Genomic DNA, 18,361 nt, shown 5'->3' with positions numbered 1-18,361 from the left:
GCAGCACCGACAGTGCCGGTCTGCGAACAAGGGCCGCCTCTTTGTTTCGCCGCCCGTGTGACTTGCAACTTGGCTGAGCATCTTCCGCACACAAGCGACCTGCACGGGAAACGACACATTATTCCTTTGGCCGACCACGTCTGGGGGCGAACGGTGGGTCGCCCTCATCCACACATCTCCTGGTGGGTCCAAGTTTTTCCCCTGCTTGTCAACGCACGGCAGCTTTGTATGCTCAAAACGTTGAAATGTATGTGAAATCTTATGGGACTTAACTGCTAAGGTCATCAGTCCCTAAGCTTACACACTACTTAACCTAAATTATCCTAAGGACAAACACACACACCCATGCCCGAGGGAGGACTCGAACCTCCGCCAGGACCAGCCGCACAGTCCATGACTGCAGCGCCTGAGGCCGCTCGGCTAATCCCGCGCGGCTTTATATGCTCGGTGAGTTACTTCTGTTTCGTTGCTTCGGTGCCGAGAATAGGCGGCATTCGTAAAGACTGATCTTCGTCCCCACTGTGAGAGTGATAATTGTGACTGGTTCGCTTCCCGTGCGTGTTTGTGCCCTGCTGCTTCTATATCAGACTCAGTTCAGCCTCCAGTTGTCGTTATTCCCTGTTGCTGAGCCTGGTCTGGGGATCTGAGGAGTGTGTCGCAGGTAAGAGAACATAATAATTTCCATTTGATACTGTCATAAGCACCCGTGCTCTAGGACAGATAGTGCTGGCTAAATCACTCGTGCAAAGCAAATATAACTGGTCCTTAATGACTGCTTATGAATTCACCACCTATGGAAAAAGACGACTGTCTTGTAACCATATTTGCCGAAAGAAAAAGTGGCAGTGTCTTTGATTAGCAATCAAAAAGCCCTAGGTCCCGGGGTCGAAACCCGCCACTGCTTAAATTTTGATTAATAATCAACATTGGCGGAAGGCTTCCGCCATGAGAAGTCAGCCTCATTCTGCCATCGGTCTTGTCAAGAGGACGGAGGAGCGGTCAGAGGGTCAGGGCACTTTTTGTACTTGGGATAGGACACTGTCCCTACAGGCGCAAGAATCTGCAATGATCGACGGCGTGTGGATGCAGAAGTCAATGGAACCACTGTGTTAAAGAGACATGACGTGCATCCACAGGACATGTGGCCTGTAATTGAAAAGGTTTCATGATGATCTCTCCATTGGAAAAAGATTCCGGAATAGTCCCCCATTCGGATTTCCGGGAGGGGACTGTCGAAGGGGAGGTGATCATGAGAAAAAAGTTGAATAAGCAACGGAAGGATGACGTTCTACGAGTCGGGGCGTGGAATGTCAGAAGCTAGAACATGGTATAGAAGGTAGAAAATCTGAAAAGAGAAATGCAAAGGCTCAGTCTAAATATAGTAGGGGTCAGTGAAGTGAAATGGAAAGAAGACAAGGATTTCTGGTCAGACGAATACAGGGTAATATCAACAGAAGCAGAAAATGATACAACGGGAGTAGGATTCGTTATGAATAGGAAGGTAGGGCACAGAGTATGTTACTGTGAACAGTACAGTAATCGACAGCAAACCAACACCGACAACGACAGTTCAGGTATAGATGCCGACGTCGCAAGCTGAAGATGAAGAGATAGAAAAAGTGCATGAAGATACTGGAAAGGTAATACGGTACGTAAAGGGAGATGAAAATCTAATAGGGGGGGGACTGGAGTGCAGTTGTAGGGAAAGGAGCAGAAGAAATTGTTAGAGAAGAGTATGGGCTTGGGACAAAGAATGAGAGAGGTGAAAGACTAATTGAGCTCCGCAATAAATTTCATCTAGTAATAGCAAACACTCTGTTCAAGAACCACAAGAGGAGAAGGTATAATTCGAAAAGGTGGGGTGATACAGGAAGATTACAGTTAGATTACATCATGGTAAGACAGAGATTCCGAAGTCGATACTGGGTTGTACTCAGGAGCAGAGATGAGCAGTAGGCTAAAGTTTAAGAGTTTGGTCAGGAAGAATCAATAAGCAAAGAAGTGAGATGCAGGAACACTAAGGAATGAAGAGATACGCTTGAAGTTCTCTAAGATATAGATACAGCAATAAGGGATAGTTCAGTGGGCAGTACAGTTGAAGAGGAATGGACAAATCTACAAAGGACAGTCGCGGAAGTTGGAAAGAGAAACATAGGTACACAGAAGGTAACTGCGAGGAAACAATGGGTAACAAAAGAAATGCTTCGGTTGATCGATGAAAGAAGGAAGTACAAAAATGTTCTGGGAAATTCAGGAATACAGACATACCAGTCACTGAGGAATGAAATAAGTAGCAAGAGTAGGGAAGCTATGAAGAAATAGTTGCATGAAAAATGTGAAGAAATCCAAAAAGAAATGATTGTTGGAAGGACTGAGTCAGCATATAGGAAATTCAAAACAAACTTCGGTGAAATTAAAAGCAAGCGTTGTAACATCAAGAGTACAACGAGAATTCCACTGTTAAATGCAGACGAGAGATCGGATAGGTGGAAACAGTACAGGGGGAAGATTTGTCTGAAGTGATAAAACAAGAAGTAGGAGTCGATTTATAAGAGATGGGATATCCAGTATTAGAATCAGAATGTAAAAGAGCTTTGGAAGACTTAAAATCAAATAAGGCAGAAGGGACAGATAACATTCCGTCAGAATCATTGAAATCATTGGGGAAAGTGGCAACAAAACGACTATTCACGTTGATGTGCAGAATGCATGAGTCTGGCGACATACCATTGAGTAATTCGAAGAAAGACAAACGTAATGTTTGAAGTAGCATAAATGAGAACTGCGAGGAGCTTACCATCAGGATTGATGGTCACGAAGTAGATCAAAAGGAATTCTACTAAGTAGGCAGTAAAACAACCAATGACGGACGGAGCAAGGAGGACATCAAAAGCAGACTAGCAATGACAGAAAGGGCATTCCTAGCCAAGAGAAGTATACTAATATCAAATATCGGCCTTAATTTGAGGAAGAAATTTCTGAGAATGTACTTCTGGAGTACAGCATTGTATGGTAGTGCAACATGGACTGTGGGGAAACCCGAACAGCAGAGAATCGAAGCATTTGAGAAGTGGTGCTACAGACGAATGTTGAAAATTAGATGGACAGATAAGGTAGGGAATGAGGCGGTTGGGCGCAGAATCTGAGAGGAAAGGAATATGGGGAAGATGCTGACAAGAAAAATGGACAGGACGGTAGGACATCTGCTAAGACATGAGGGAATAACTTCCATGATATTAGAGGGAACTGTAGAGGGTTAAAACTGTAGAGGAAGGCAGAGGTTGGAATACACCCAACAAATAGTTGAGGACTTAGGTTGCAAGTGCTACTCTGAGATGGAGAGGTTGGCACAGGAGAGGAATTCCTAGCGGGCCGCATCAAACCAGTCAGAAGACTGGAAAAGAAGACTGCTATATATTTATAATTCAGTTGTGTATTTTATATTATTGGGATTTTGTAAATTTCTTTCATGTTCAATGTCGTTAATCATGACGCATAAAACATTTTTTTTTTTTTTTTTGCGTAGTGCCTCCTATCTTGTGTACTTAATCGCCAGGTCGCTTTCTTTAATTATTTGGAGACCGCAAGCCTTGGGGGCCTCAGTGGGGCGAATATTGTTGCTTGTATTTTGGCGGGTTATACTTACACAGCTGAGGTTCATCAGCCAACTGTTCCCGTCTTCCTTACACCTATGTTTTTCATCCCGCACGATGGTTAAATACTCCGTCTTCAGGCCACGAGTGGGTTACCAGGACCATCCGACCGCCGTGTCATCCTCAGTGGAGGATGCGGATAGGAGGGGCATGGGGTCAGCACATCGCTCTCCCGGTCGTTGTGATGGTAGTCTTGACCGAAGCCGCCACTATTCGGTCGAGTAGCTCCTCAATTGGCATCACGAGGCTGAGTGCACGCCGAAAAATGGCAACAGCGCATGGCAGCCTGGATGGTTGCCCATCCAAGTGCCGACCACACCCGACAGCGCTTAACTTCGGTGATCTCACGGGAACCGGTGTATCCACTGCAGCAAGGCCGTTGCCGATGTTTAAATATACACATCAAAAAAAGTTTTGCATCTCCCCGGTTCCCAGATCTCCTAAAGACAGAAGTTTGTGGATATTGTATCACAGACACAGTCCCTTTGACTGTTCAGAGATGTCACTAAACCCCCCGAAAGATGTAAACAATCATGCATGAGCAGCGCCTATTAGACGGAGGGGGTCCGGCAGCCGATCAGTTCCAATCAGTCCACCAGGAAGGAGATACACGGCTCGTGTTGTCTGTTGTTCAACCATGCCTAGACGGTCAATACCGCGGTTCGACCGTGTCTGCATTGTTACTTTGTGCCAGGAAGGCTCTGAACAAGGGACGTTGTAAGGTGCCAGGACATGGGCACTTACACGTTAGCTTACCAACATTAGTATTAATAATAAAGGGACTGGCAAGGGCATCAGATCATGACTCTATTGAATTACGATAAATATGATGCACTCTCGAGCAATAATAACTGCTTGTCTGCACGACTGAGCCACTAACTTAAAGCGTTGGTGAAAAGCCTCGGAAGTTGAGAATTGTGGAATGTAAAGTCTGCAGATGGCCGTAGCTCGCCGGGCCGCCGTGGGCGGCAGGTAGCGGTTACCGGGAACGCGGGACAATACGGCGCTTTTGGGGATAGCCCGGCATCCGGAGCCACCTGTGCTGGGCAACACGCGGCGAAGACGGGAATTTCGTTTGCCTAGGGGCGTTATGACCTACTCGATCACTGGGTAGATCTCAGAAATACCGTTGGAGGATTTCGGCGATCATAGAGCGTTCGACATTGGCCGAAACAGAGTATTCTTCCGCCGCGTTTTCGTACGCGTGGGAGACAGGAGAATTGTGGAGAGAGTGGACTTCGCTTTCAGCCATCTAGAGGTACGGACTTGCAGACGGCGTCTTGGCTGTCGTCTTCGAAGGGAGATATACGGTCTGTATCGCAGTATTGCACCAACGCGTTTTCCGCGCACAGTTTGCGGTTAGAGCTCTATGTGTGCTCAGAAGCGAGATTTTCACCAACGCTGAACGACTTCCAACAACTTACCTAATATTCTTGATCTGGTAGTTATCCTTGCGAGGTGCCGAGTATTTATCAACGCAGCTGCCGGTAATAGGGGCGCGAAACTGCAAATTGTTAATGTGCCATTCTCAGGTGTGTGTGGGTGGACAAAGAAATTCACACTTTTTTGTACATTTTGTGAGTTGTGGGGGATAGCAAATTAAAATGCCAGTAGTACAATCGAATTATCGACTTCACTGTAGGTAACATTTACCCTGTCCCAGTAAGCTTTGCATGTACTCTAGTCACTGCACAGCTTGCCCAGACGGGAAGGAAGGAAGGTTTGCGGTCTTCTTTGTCAGCGACGGACAAATAAGTTTACAAAGTGTCCAGGCGTCTTGGAGTGGACCAAAGCGATGTTTTTCGGACATGGAGGAGATACAGAGAGACAGGAACTGTCGATGACATGCCTCGGGTACTGCTGCCGTGGATCATCGCTACCTATGGGCTATGGCTAGGAGGAATCCTGACAGTAACGCCACCAATGTGAATAATGCTTTTCGTGCAGCTACAGGACGTCGTGTTACGACTAAAACTGTGCGCAATAGGCTGCATGATGCGCAACTTCAGTCCCGACGTCCATGGCGAGGTCCTTCTTCGCAACCACGACACCATGCAGCGCGGTACAGAGGGGCTCAACAACATACCGAATGGACCGCTCAGGATTGACATCACGTTCTCTTCACCGATGAGTGTCGCATATGCCTTCAACCAGACAGTCGTCGGAGACGAGTTTGGAGGCAACCCGGTCAGGTTGAACGCCTTAGACACACTGTCCAGCGAGTGTAGCAAGTTGGAGGTTCCCTGCTGTTTTGGGGTGGCAATATGTGGGGCCGACGTACGCCACTGATGATCATGGAAGGCGCTGTAACGGCTGTACAATATGTGAATGCCAACCTCTGACCGATAGTGCAACCGTATTGGCAGCATATTGGCGACACATTCGTCTTCATGGACGTCAATTCGCACCCCCCCCCGCCCCCCCAATCGTGAACATCTTGTGAATGATTTCCTTCAGGATAACGACATCGCTCGACTAGAGTGGCCAACATGTTCTCCAGACATCAACGCTGTCGAGCATGCCTGGGATAGATGGAAGAGGGCTGTTTATGGACGACGTGACCCACCAATCACCCTGAAGAATCTACGCCGAATCGCCTTTGAGGAGTTGGACAATGTGCACCAACAGTGGCTTGATGAACTTGTGAATAGTATGCCACGACGAATGCAGGCATCCATCAGCAATCTGGACCACCGCCTCTGAAGGTCTCTCTGTATGGTGGTACAACATGCAATGTGTTGTTTTCATGAGCAATAACAAGAGCGGAAATGATGTTTATGTTGATCTCTGTTCCAATTTCCTGTACAGGTTCCGGAACTCTCGGAACCGAGGTGTTGCAAAACTTTTTTTGATGTATGTATTTACCGGTGCCGCCTCGTGGCGTGATATTAAACTGAATCTCGGTTGGCCGCTGAACTTCTATCAGTTGTATGTGGGGGTGGTTGCCTTATTACCTTTTTTTACAAATGTTTTGTTTTCGCTGCCAGCCTGTAGTATGATGACTTAAGCTTTGCTTGTTTTGCTCAAAAGTTACTTCTCTTTTCATCACGATATTGCTGTACGTTTGTGCCTTGGACAGTGTCCCCTCTGGTTGCATAAAAAGGAGGAGTATGGTGAGCAGCGTACTGTGCCCGCCCTAAGTAATTTCGGGTCCGTTCGTCTGGACCACATTGCCCGACGTGTGGTGGTCTCAAATCGAGCAGCTTTAACTTTTTTGTTTCCTTTTAATGAAGTCCTTTCCAGATAAACCTGAACTGTTAGTCGTATTTTAGTTAAACACATTCTAAAAATATGTTTTGGGGACTGTTTTCTTAAAACCTTTCAAGAGATCGTTATGTAACTTGTGATATACTATCTTCCTTCTCTTATTGGTATTCGCTCAAAATTTGTACATTTTTGGAAAGAGAATAACATTTGTTGTATATTTAAAGTTTCTCGCTTCATGTTCCCATGAATGACTTTTTGGGCGTTGAGAGCAAGTATTTGAACTAACACAAACTCTTTGTCATTTGATACCATTGAAACATTCGATAAAATTGTTGATCGATTATGAGTAATCGTTCTTAAATTTGAGTACAGTTTTGTCTCAATATGTCGAGGTTCTGTTGACCTGATAGGAAAATTTATTTTTCCTGAGTAGCGTAAATAAAAATCCTAATAAGAATTATATTCAATCCTTATTTAGTCCGGTCCTTCAACTACCAGGCATTTTACGCCAGTAATACGTACCAGACGTTAAAAGCTGTTCAGAATTGTGAAAATGCGCACTGCGCCCCTATTTATGCACGACTGAAGTCACGTTTCTACGTTTTCCCAGTCCGTAGCTGCCATTGGTTCCGCGTCAAGGACGGGCGCGCCGCAGGGCAAGGAAGCGAGGAGCCGGTAATTGGCACTCGGCAGGCGCTCGCAGCAGCCGTTTCAGTTGCAAAAGGCAAGAAGAAGTGCGCAAGAAACCCGCGGTCGTGTCTGCGGCGAGCTGCCGGCATCCGTGAAGTTCCGCGCCAGCCGGCAGCAGGTCGAGCGCGGCCGGGGAGCTGCTAACCTCCCACCACATGCCGAAGTCGAAGACAGGGCCAGCCACCAGCACGTGTACGTGGTCTCACGGCTCTCTGGCAACCGTATCACCGTGTCTGCGGTTAAAATGGCGGGTTTCTAATGGGCTTGCATAATAGTGACGGAAGTTTGAGTTTGTATACAGGGTGGTCCACTGTTCGTCACTGTGCCAAATTTCTCACGAAATAAGCGTCAAACGAAAAAACTACAAAGAACGAAACTTGTCTAACTTGAAGGGGGAAACCAGATGGCGCTATGGTCGGCCCGCTAGATGGCGCTGCCATAGGTCAAACGGATATCAACTGCGTTTTAAAAAAAATAGGAACCTCCACTTTTTACTACGTATTCGTGTAGTACGTAAAGAAATATGAATGTTTTAGTTGGACCACTTTTTTCGCTTTGTGATAGATGGCGCTGTAATAGTCACAAACGCATGGCTCACAGTTTTAGACGAACAGTTGGTAACAGGTAGTTTTTTTAAATTAAAATACAGAACGTAGGTAACATTTTATTTCGGTTGTTACAATGTGATACATGTACCTTTGTGAACTTATCATTTCTGAGAACGCATGCTGTTACAGCGTGATTACCTGTAAATACCACATTAATGCAATAAATGCCCAAAATGATGTCCGTCAACCTCAATGCATTTGGCAATACGAGTAATGCCATTCCTTTCAACAGCGAGTAGTTCGCCTTCCGTAATGTTCGCACATGCATTGACAATGCGCTGACGCATGTTGTCAGGCGTTGTCGGTGGATCACGATAGCAAATAACTTTCCCCACAGAAAGAAATCCGGGGACGTCAGATCCGGTGAACGTGCGGGCCATGGTATGGTGCTTCGACGACCAATCCACATGTCATGAAATATGCTATTCAATACCGCTTCAACCGCACGCGAGCTGTGTGCCGGACATCCATCATGTTGTAAGTACATCGCCATTCTGTGATGCAGTGAAACATCTTGTAATAACATCGGTAGATCATTACGCAGGAAATAAGCATACATTGCAACATTTTAATTGCCATCGATAAAATGGGGTCAATTATCCTTCCTCCCATAATGCCGCACCATACATTATCCCGCCAACGTTGCTGATGTTCCACTTGTCGCAGCCTTCGTGGATTTTCCGTTGCCCAATAGTGAATACTATGCCGGTTTACGTTAGCGCTGTTGGTGAATAGAACGCGTGCAAAACAATCTGCCATCGTACCGTAATTTCTCTTGTAGCCAGGGGCAGAACTGTACACGACGTTCAAAGTCGTCGCCATGTAATACCTGGTGCGTAGAAATATGGTATGGGTGCAATTGATGTTGATGTAGCATTCTCAACAGCGACGTTTTTGAGATTCCCGATACTCGCGCAGTTTGTCTGCTACTGATGTACGGATTAGCCGCGACAGCAGCTAAACACCTGCTTGGGCATCATCATTTGTTGCAGGTCGTGGTTGACGTTTCACATGTGGCTGAACATTTCCTGTTTCCTTAAATAACTCAACTATTCGGCGAACGGTCCGGACACTTGGATGATGTCGTCCAGGATACCGAGCAGCATACATCGCACACGCCCGTTGGGCATTTTGATCACAACAGCCATACATCAACACGATATCGACCTTTTCCGCAATTGGTAAACGGTCCATTTTAACACGGGTAATGTATTACGAAGCAAATACCGTCCGCAGAGGCGGAATGTTACGTGATATCACGTACTTATACGTTTGTGACTATTACAGCCGGTTCTAGGCGCTCAGTCCGGAACCGCGGGACTGCTACGGTCGCAGGTTCGAATCCTGCCTCGGGCATGGATGTGTGTGATGTCCTTAGGTTAGTTAGGTTTAAGTAGTTCTAAGTTCTAGGGGACTGATGACCACAGATGTTAAGTCCCATAGTGCTCAGAGCCATTTGAACCATTTGAACTATTACAGCGTCATCTGTCACAAAGCGAAAAAAGTGGTCCAACTAAAACATTCACATTCCTATACGTACTACACGAATATGTAATAAGAAATGGGGGTTCCCATTTTCAAAAACGCAGTTGATATCCGTTTGACCTATGGCAGCGCCATCTAGCGGGCCAACCATAGCGCCATCTGGTTTACCCCTTCAAGCTAGACGAGTTTCGTTTTGTAGTTCTTTCGTTTGATGCTTATTTCGTGAGATATTTGGACCACCCTGTATATTGTCTCGATCACGTATTCTAATTGACATTACTACAATCCTCGGTCACTCGTGATGAAAACAGCCACGTGAAAAGTAATGATTCATGCTACAAGACAACATTTCAGCCAAACAGTTGAGTCTTAAGCTAGGTTTGCCTACCGTTTAAAAGTGTTTGGACAGTGGATGTGACGTACACTGACGTTTATGAAAATTGCTACACCATGAAGGGGCATGTGATTACAATGAAATTTAACCGACAGATTAGGAATATGACAATACATAAACGATCTGAATTACAGAACTATCCTCACCTGACCGTGAGAATTCAGTATAGTGTGAACCAGCTACGTGCTGCAATCAGAGTCTCTAGACGTCACAGCACGGAATCAAAGAGGGGTTGCATATGATGCTGGGGAACACACTGCCACATTTTTTGTATGCTCGTCCACAAAGTTTCGACAGTAGTTTCTGACGACCAAAACGAACAATCTGCTGACTAATCATATCCCTGACGTGTTAGGTGAAGGTGCAGGCCAGAGAAGCAGTAGTACCCGTCGTTCTTTGAAGAAGACTTGCAGATTCATCACTTGTGACCGGGCACTATCCCGTTCAAACACGGCATGGAGAGCTGTCTTCAGGAGGGGCAGTGCTTTGGGCTCTAAGATGTCCTTATGTAGCAGTTGCTGTTGCGATGGCCCTCTCAGTACACAGGTGGTGAGATCGCGTATTGGAGCCAATCGTGTCTTGTATCATCGCATTAGGTGTTTGTCTGCTATGCCGCTCAACAATGCTGTCAATCCCATTGCTTTCAGCATGGTTGCATTTAACCTGTCTGCGGCCCACTCTATAAGAGCAGATGAAACGATACTTGACCGAAGTTCCGCATATAGCCACTCAGCACGCCAATCACGGTTTTCAGCAGCTCATAGCAGCTTGACACGTTGCTGGTTTCTGGCCAATGGAATCTGATGCAATGGCCATGTGTGACACCGGTCCAGTCCCCAAGAAAATGCTCGAACTGTAGAGAGAGAGACACCTTCACACCTTTTGCAGTACCCGACCTTATAATCAGCACTGTCAATGAGGCTGTTCTGTTACTTACAGAAAAGAAGTGGTCATCTCACACTGTGGTCATATTGTCTGGTGCAGTTCGCATTCATCGTTGTGTACAACCCTCTTCTATCCATGGTTCCACAAACACATCACTGTCGTAGCAGCGTACCCTGAACAAGCCGTAATGCCACAGTACAACAAACTTGTTTTCCGAAGACCAATCACTCTGCCCCATTCCAGCTGATATTGGGTCCTTTGATATTGATGAGGCATACTGCCACTTGCCTGCACATTTCTACTTTGTTGAACAATTCTGTGAAAAACTGGTCATTGGCTCACAATGGCCTGCCTTGGCACACAAATGAGGAAGCTGCCGGGGCTACGTGCATGCCATCACTCTACTGTCTTCATCACTTTGAAAGTGTATACTGTACGGATAGCCCTAACGCAGACCGTGAAACTTGCATTTCCCCAAAATCAGCGACATGCACCCATCAGCATCAAACGGTGACCGGGACACCAAACGCGTGGTAGCTGAAAGACAATGCCATGAAACTCCGTCTCCCTCCTGAAAAAGCTCTGCATGGAGAGGATGACTCAAAGCTGTTGCCGTTGTGGCAAATGAAAAATCAGTTATTTCATATAAAAGAACAGGAGAACTCAATAGAATCTCTCTGCTCATGCCATACAAAATTGTGAGGCACCCATTTGCCTTGCTCACACTGTAGCATCAAGCAGTCAGGCCCGCAAGATGAGTGGTCTGCCAAGCGAGTGGATATGTTCTTATTTATCGCAAAACATCATTGACTGATTATGAGCTCTAGTACTCACAATTAAGCTACAAATTATTCTCCTGTTTGAATATTACGCAACGGAAACGGATAACGCACATCTGACTATTAGTAATTTAAACAACTCTGATTGTTCACTACGCTATGGCAATACCACATTTTCTTTCTTATTCAATGGCTTTGATCAACACGTGGCCATCGCACTGAATATGAATGGCACACACATTATAAATTCTGGATATCATGACAACAAACTATTCGAAGAAAAAGGCCACCAATCTTTTTCTTTTCACTATCTTTTTTATTCCGATTAAATTCTCTAACCTAAACACACCATTACATTTTATACAATAATTACACATGAGAAACTCCGCCCAGTGGGCTTGGCTTTACATTGGTGATTCTCTATCTTATGGTCTCGTAAATGTCTAACACTACAGTGCACTTTCTGGATAGGATGGTGGATCTTCTGCTATATCTCACACTTCGACTTTCACACCCATCATCACGAAAATTTCCTCCAGACCGAGCGGCACAAAAAGGAACATGCATAACCCATTGCCTCTCAACCTATTTTGCTACTCTCCCATACAAACCGCACGTACTTAAATTACGTGAAATACATCACACTGGCAACATACATCAAAAAACAATAGTCACAACGTTAGAATAACTTCACTTTCAGCTGTCCCTCTTCAATTAGTATTCATCCCAGTTTCACACGACACTGCCCCACTTCGTAACTTTTCTTTCCTACTACGAACTCTGGAGGATATATGCACGTCTTCCTGTGCAATGTAAGCCAAGTGCCGTTGCTGGATAGACGGCTGACTCACCTTGCTTCTCTCTCAGAGTATTAGAGTTCGAATCCAGCGTCACACGGAAACATAACACGCAAAGTAATATTAAGAACATATTCGTCACACACGCGAGTCCTCAACTGATACCATGGACGAGTACTTCTCTTTATCCTTTGTCTCATACACAGATTGAGACTCACACAGTACTCACCACGTGGAAGTACTCGTCTCTAATTTCAAGTCCTGCACACGTCATTTCTTAAATATTTCCAACTTATAGTACACATGTCAGTAATTCAGCTTAACTTTAGCTCTCGAAAGTATTTCAATTTAGTACTAGCACTCGTAAGTATTCCAACTTAGTACTAGTACTCGCAAGTATTTCAACTTATTGCTACATGTGGTTTCATTGTGACCGTTGGTCACTTCTGAAAATTACTACGATCCCCTTAATATTACCTGCCTATCATTTAATTCTCCCCCTAAAAGTTCCTGAAATAGAGAAATAATTATTCCAAACTACACTTAAGTATTCCACATGCATACCATTCTCTCCACTCTTGTGTCTTTACGGAGCACACGTAAGACAGGAGCACCTTGCTTACCGTATTGGTCAGCCACATTTCAGGCGCTCAAAGCTCAGGTAAATTTCATCTCTTTGGTACCACCAAAGGTGACCAAAGGACCGTCTCAAAGATGATCAGATATTGCACATTCACTATCTGCGGTTAGCAGAGGACCATACATTCATTCATTTCGCAGATCTCACCAAACTGGATGTAGGGATTTATTTTGTGAAAGTGCACATGTGATCAATTACATAAATAAATTGCCATTCTTTCCTACACTGGTATCTGGCTTTGGTGTGTTAAGTCAAATTGAGTTATTATTACAAAAAATATGTTGTTCTGACAAAAATAACGAAGAATGTTGTACCTATTTTCAATGTCGGGCGGTACAGTACCCTTTCACCACCGGCTACCCACGCAGAAAAAAAAATGGCGCGAATGCGAATGTGAAATAATCTGGGTTAAGTTAAGTATCAAAGGTGGGTCAGATATGATAGTCGGATGCTTCTATAGACCACCTGCATCAGCAACCGTAGTAGTTGAGCGCCTCAGAGAGAACCTGCAGAACGTCGTGAAGAAGTTTCGTGATCATACTATTGTAATAGGGGGAGACTTCAATCTACCAGGTATAGAATGGGATAGTCACACAATCAGAACTGGAGCCAGGGACAGAGACTCTTGTGACATTATCCTGACTGCCTTGTCCGAGAATTACTTCGAGCAGATAGTTAGAGAACCAACTCGTGAAGCTAACGTTTTAGACCTCATAGCAACAAATAGACCGGAACTTTTCGACTCCGTGAATGTAGAAGAGGGTATCAGTGATCATAAGTCAGTGGTTGCATCAATGACTACAAGTGTAATAAGAAATGCCAAGAAAGGAAGGAAAATATATTTGCTTAACAAGAGTGATAGGGCACAAATCGCAGAATATCTGAGTGACCACCATCAAACGTTCATTTCTGAGGAAGAGGATGTGGAACAAAAATGGAAAAAATTCAGAAACATCGTCCAGTACGCCTTAGATAAGTTCGTACCGACTAAGGTCCAAAGCGAGGGGAAAGACCCACCGTGGTATAACAATCATGTACGAAAGGTACTACGGAAACAAAGAAAGCTTCATCATAGGTTTAAGAGTAGTCGAATCATAGCTGATAAGGAAAAGCTGAACGAAGCGAAAAAGAGCGTAAAGAGAGCAATGAGAGAAGCATTCAACGAATTCGAACATAAAACATTGGCAAACAATCTAAACAAGAACCCTAAAAAGTTTTGGTCATATGTAAAATCGGTAAGCGGATCTAAATCCCCTATTCAGTCACTCGTTGACCACGATGGAACCGAAACAGAGGACGACCGAAGAAAGGCAGAAATACTGAATTCAGTGTTCCGAAACTGTTTCACTGCGGAAAATCGTAACACGGTCCCTGACTTCAGCCGTCGCACGGACGCCAAAATGGAAAATATTGAAATAAACGATATCGGAATTGAAAAACAACTGCTATCACTTAGTAGCGGAAAAGCATCCGGACCAGACGAGATACCCTTAAGATTCTACAGTGATTATGCTAAAGAACTTGCCCCCTTTCTATCAGCAATTTATCGTAGATCGCTGGAAGAACGTAAAGTACCTAGCGACTGGAAGAAAGCGCAGGTCGTTCCCATTTTCAAGAAGGGTCATAAATCAGATGCGAATAATTATAGGCCTATTTCGCTTACGTCAATCTGTTGTAGAATAATGGAACATGTTTTGTGTTCTCGTATTATGACGTTCTTAGATAATACAAATCTCCTTCATCATAACCAACATGGATTCCGCAAACAGAGATCATGTGAAACTCAGCTCGCCCTATTTGCCCAAGAAATTCACAGTGCCGTAGACACTGGCGAGCAGATTGATGCCGTATTCCTGGACTTCAGGAAGGCATTTGATACGGTTCCGCACTTACGTTTAGTGAAAAAAATACGAGCTTACGGAATATCGGACCAGGTTTGTGATTGGATTCAGGATTTCCTAGAAGAAAGAACACAACATAGCCAAAGCCTTGCAGACAAACAAAAATTACGCGAAGCGAAATGTAGTGTGAGGAGGGCTATGCGAGAGGCGTTCAATGAATTCGAAAGTAAAGTTCTATGTACTGACTTGGCAGAAAATCCTAAGAAATTTTGGTCTTATGTCAAAGCGGTAGGTGGATCAAAACAAAATGTCCAGACACTCTGTGACCAAAATGGTACTGAAACAGAGGATGACAGACTAAAGACCGAAATACTAAATGTCTTTTTCCAAAGTTGTTTCACAGAGGAAGATTGCACTGTAGTTCCTTCTCTAGATTGTCGCACAGATGACAAAATGGTAGATATCGAAATAGACGACAGAGGGATAGAGAAACAATTAAAATCGCTCAAAAGAGGAAAGGCCTCTGGACCTGATGGGATACCAGTTCAGTTTTACACAGAGTACGCGAAGGAACTTGCCCCCCTTCTTGCAGCGGTGTACCGTAGGTCTCTAGAAGAGCGTAGCGTTCCAAAGGATTGGAAAAGGGCGCAGGTCATCCCCGTTTTCAAGAAGGGACGTCGAACAGATGTGCAGAACTATAGACCTATATCTCTAACGTCGATCAGTTGCAGAATTTTGGAACACGTATTGTGTTCGAGTATAATGACTTTTCTGGAGACTAGAAATCTACTCTGTAGGAATCAGCATGGGTTTCGAAAAAGACGGTCATGTGAAACCCAGCTCGCGCTATTCGTCCATGAGACTCAGAGGGCCATAGACACTGGTTCACAGGTAGATGCCGTGTTTCTTGACTTCCGCAAGGCGTTCGATACAGTTCCCCACAGTCGTTTAATGAACAAAGTAAGAGCATATGGACTATCAGACCAATTGTGTGATTGGATTGAGGAGTTCCTAGATAACAGGACGCAGCATGTTATTCTCAATGGAGAGAAGTCTTCCGAAGTAAGAGTGATTTCAGGTGTGCCGCAGGGGAGTGTCATAGGACCGTTGCTATTCACAATATACATAAATGACCTGGTGGATGACATCGGAAGTTCACTGAGGCTTTTTGCAGATGATGCTGTGGTGTACCGAGAGGTTGTAACAATGGAAAATTGTATTGTAATGCAGGAGGATCTGCAGCGAATTGACGCATGGTGCAGGGAATGGCAATTGAATCTCAATGTAGACAAGTGTAATGTGCTGCGAATATACAGAAAGATAGATCCTTTATCATTTAGCTACAAAATAGCAGGTCAGCAACTGGAAGCAGTTAATACCATAAATTATCTGGGAGTACGCATTAGGAGTGATTTAAAATGGAATGATCATATAATGTTGATCGTCGGTAAAGCAGATGCCAGACTGAGATTCATTGGAAGAATCCTAAGGAAATGCAATCCGAAAACAAAGGAAGTAGGTTACAGTACGCTTGTTCGCCCACTGCTTGAATACTGCTCAGCAGTGTGGGATCCGTACCAGATAGGGTTGATAGAAGAGATAGAGAAGATCCAACGGAGAGCAGCGCGCTTCGTTACAGGATCATTTAGTAATCGCGAAAGCGTTACGGAGATGATAGATAAACTCCAGTGGAAGACTCTGCAGGAGAGACGCTCAGTAGCTCGGTACGGGCTTTTATTGAAGTTTCGAGAACATACCTTCACCGAAGAGTCAAGCAGTATATTGCTCCCTCCTACGTATATCTCGCGAAGAGACCATGAGGATAAAACCAGAGAGATTAGAGCCCACACAGAGGCATACCGACAGTCCTTCTTTCCACGAACAATACGAGACTGGAATAGAAGGGAGAACCGATAGAGGTACTGAAGGTACCCTCCGCCACACACCGTCAGGTGGCTTGCGGAGTATGGACGTAGATGTAGATGTAGAACATGTCATTCTTAACGGTTCAAAATCTGCAGATGTAGAGGTAATTTCGGGAGTACCGCAGGGAAGCGTGATAGGACCTTTATTGTTTACAATATACATAAATGACTTAGTTGACAACATCGGTAGCTCCGTGAGGCTATTTGCAGATGACACGGTTGTCTACAAGAAAGTAGCAACATCAGAAGACTCGTACGTACTCCAGGAGGACCTGCAGAGGATTAATGCATGGTGCGACAGCTGGCAGCTTTCCCTAAACGTAGATAAATGTAATATAATGCGCATACATAGGGGCAGAAATCCATTCCAGTACGATTATGCCATAGGTGGTAAATCATTGGAAGCGGTAACGACCGTAAAATACTTAGGAGTTACTATCCGGAGCGATCTGAAGTGGAATGATCACATAAAACAAATAGTGGGAAAAGCAGGCGCCAGGTTGAGATTCATAGGAAGAATTCTAAGAAAATGTGACTCATCGACGAAAGAAGTAGCTTACAAAACGCTTGTTCGTCCGATTCTTGAGTATTGCTCATCAGTATGGGACCCTTACCAGGTTGGATTAATAGAAGAGATAGACATGATCCAGCGAAAAGCAGCGCGATTCGTCATGGGGACATTTAGTCAGCGCGAGAGCGTTACGGAGATGCTGAACAAGCTCCAGTGGCGGACACTTCAAGAAAGGCGTTACGCAATACGGAGAGGTTTATTATCGAAATTACGAGAGAGCACATTCCGGGAAGAGATGGGCAACATATTACTACCGCCCACATATATCTCGCGTAATGATCACAACGAAAAGATCCGAGAAATTAGAGCAAATACGGAGACTTACAAGCAGTCGTTCTTTCCACGCACAATTCGTGAATGGAACAGGGAAGGGGGGATCAGATAGTGGTACAATAAGTACCCTCCGCCACACACCGTAAGGTGGCTCGCCGAGTATAGATGTAGATGTAGATGTACAATTCTTGCAATGCGAGGGTAGTTCCGAAAGCTGTATTCAAACAAACGTAGCAAGTCATCATAATAACCAGGAGGAGACCTTAGCCCCTGGTGACTTCAAATAGCCGACCAAATGCTGTTACTTTACCAAATTACGGACACAGTGGTTGCATTATTGTACTCTCCACAATCTGGAGTAACGTACACATACAAATTTACAACAATCCAAATTACAAATAAAACATTACATCATACAAATAAAAAAATAATGGTAAGATAAAAATTTGCTTATTTACTGGGATATCCGTTTTTTAGGAGTAATCCAAACTTCGCTAATTCTATAACAAATAAAAAAATACTAATTGTACTCATGAAATTTTAAATAGCTCACCGTCCAAACACAGAGCAAGTAATCTGACATTCATAAATTGCGGGGTAATAATCTTTACAC

The sequence above is a fragment of the Schistocerca serialis genome, chromosome 5 (assembly GCF_023864345.2).
Source record: "Schistocerca serialis cubense isolate TAMUIC-IGC-003099 chromosome 5, iqSchSeri2.2, whole genome shotgun sequence".
NCBI lineage: Eukaryota > Metazoa > Arthropoda > Insecta > Orthoptera > Acrididae > Schistocerca > Schistocerca serialis.
The sequence above is the reverse complement of the archived record's forward strand: the minus strand, read 5'-3'. Positions refer to the sequence as shown.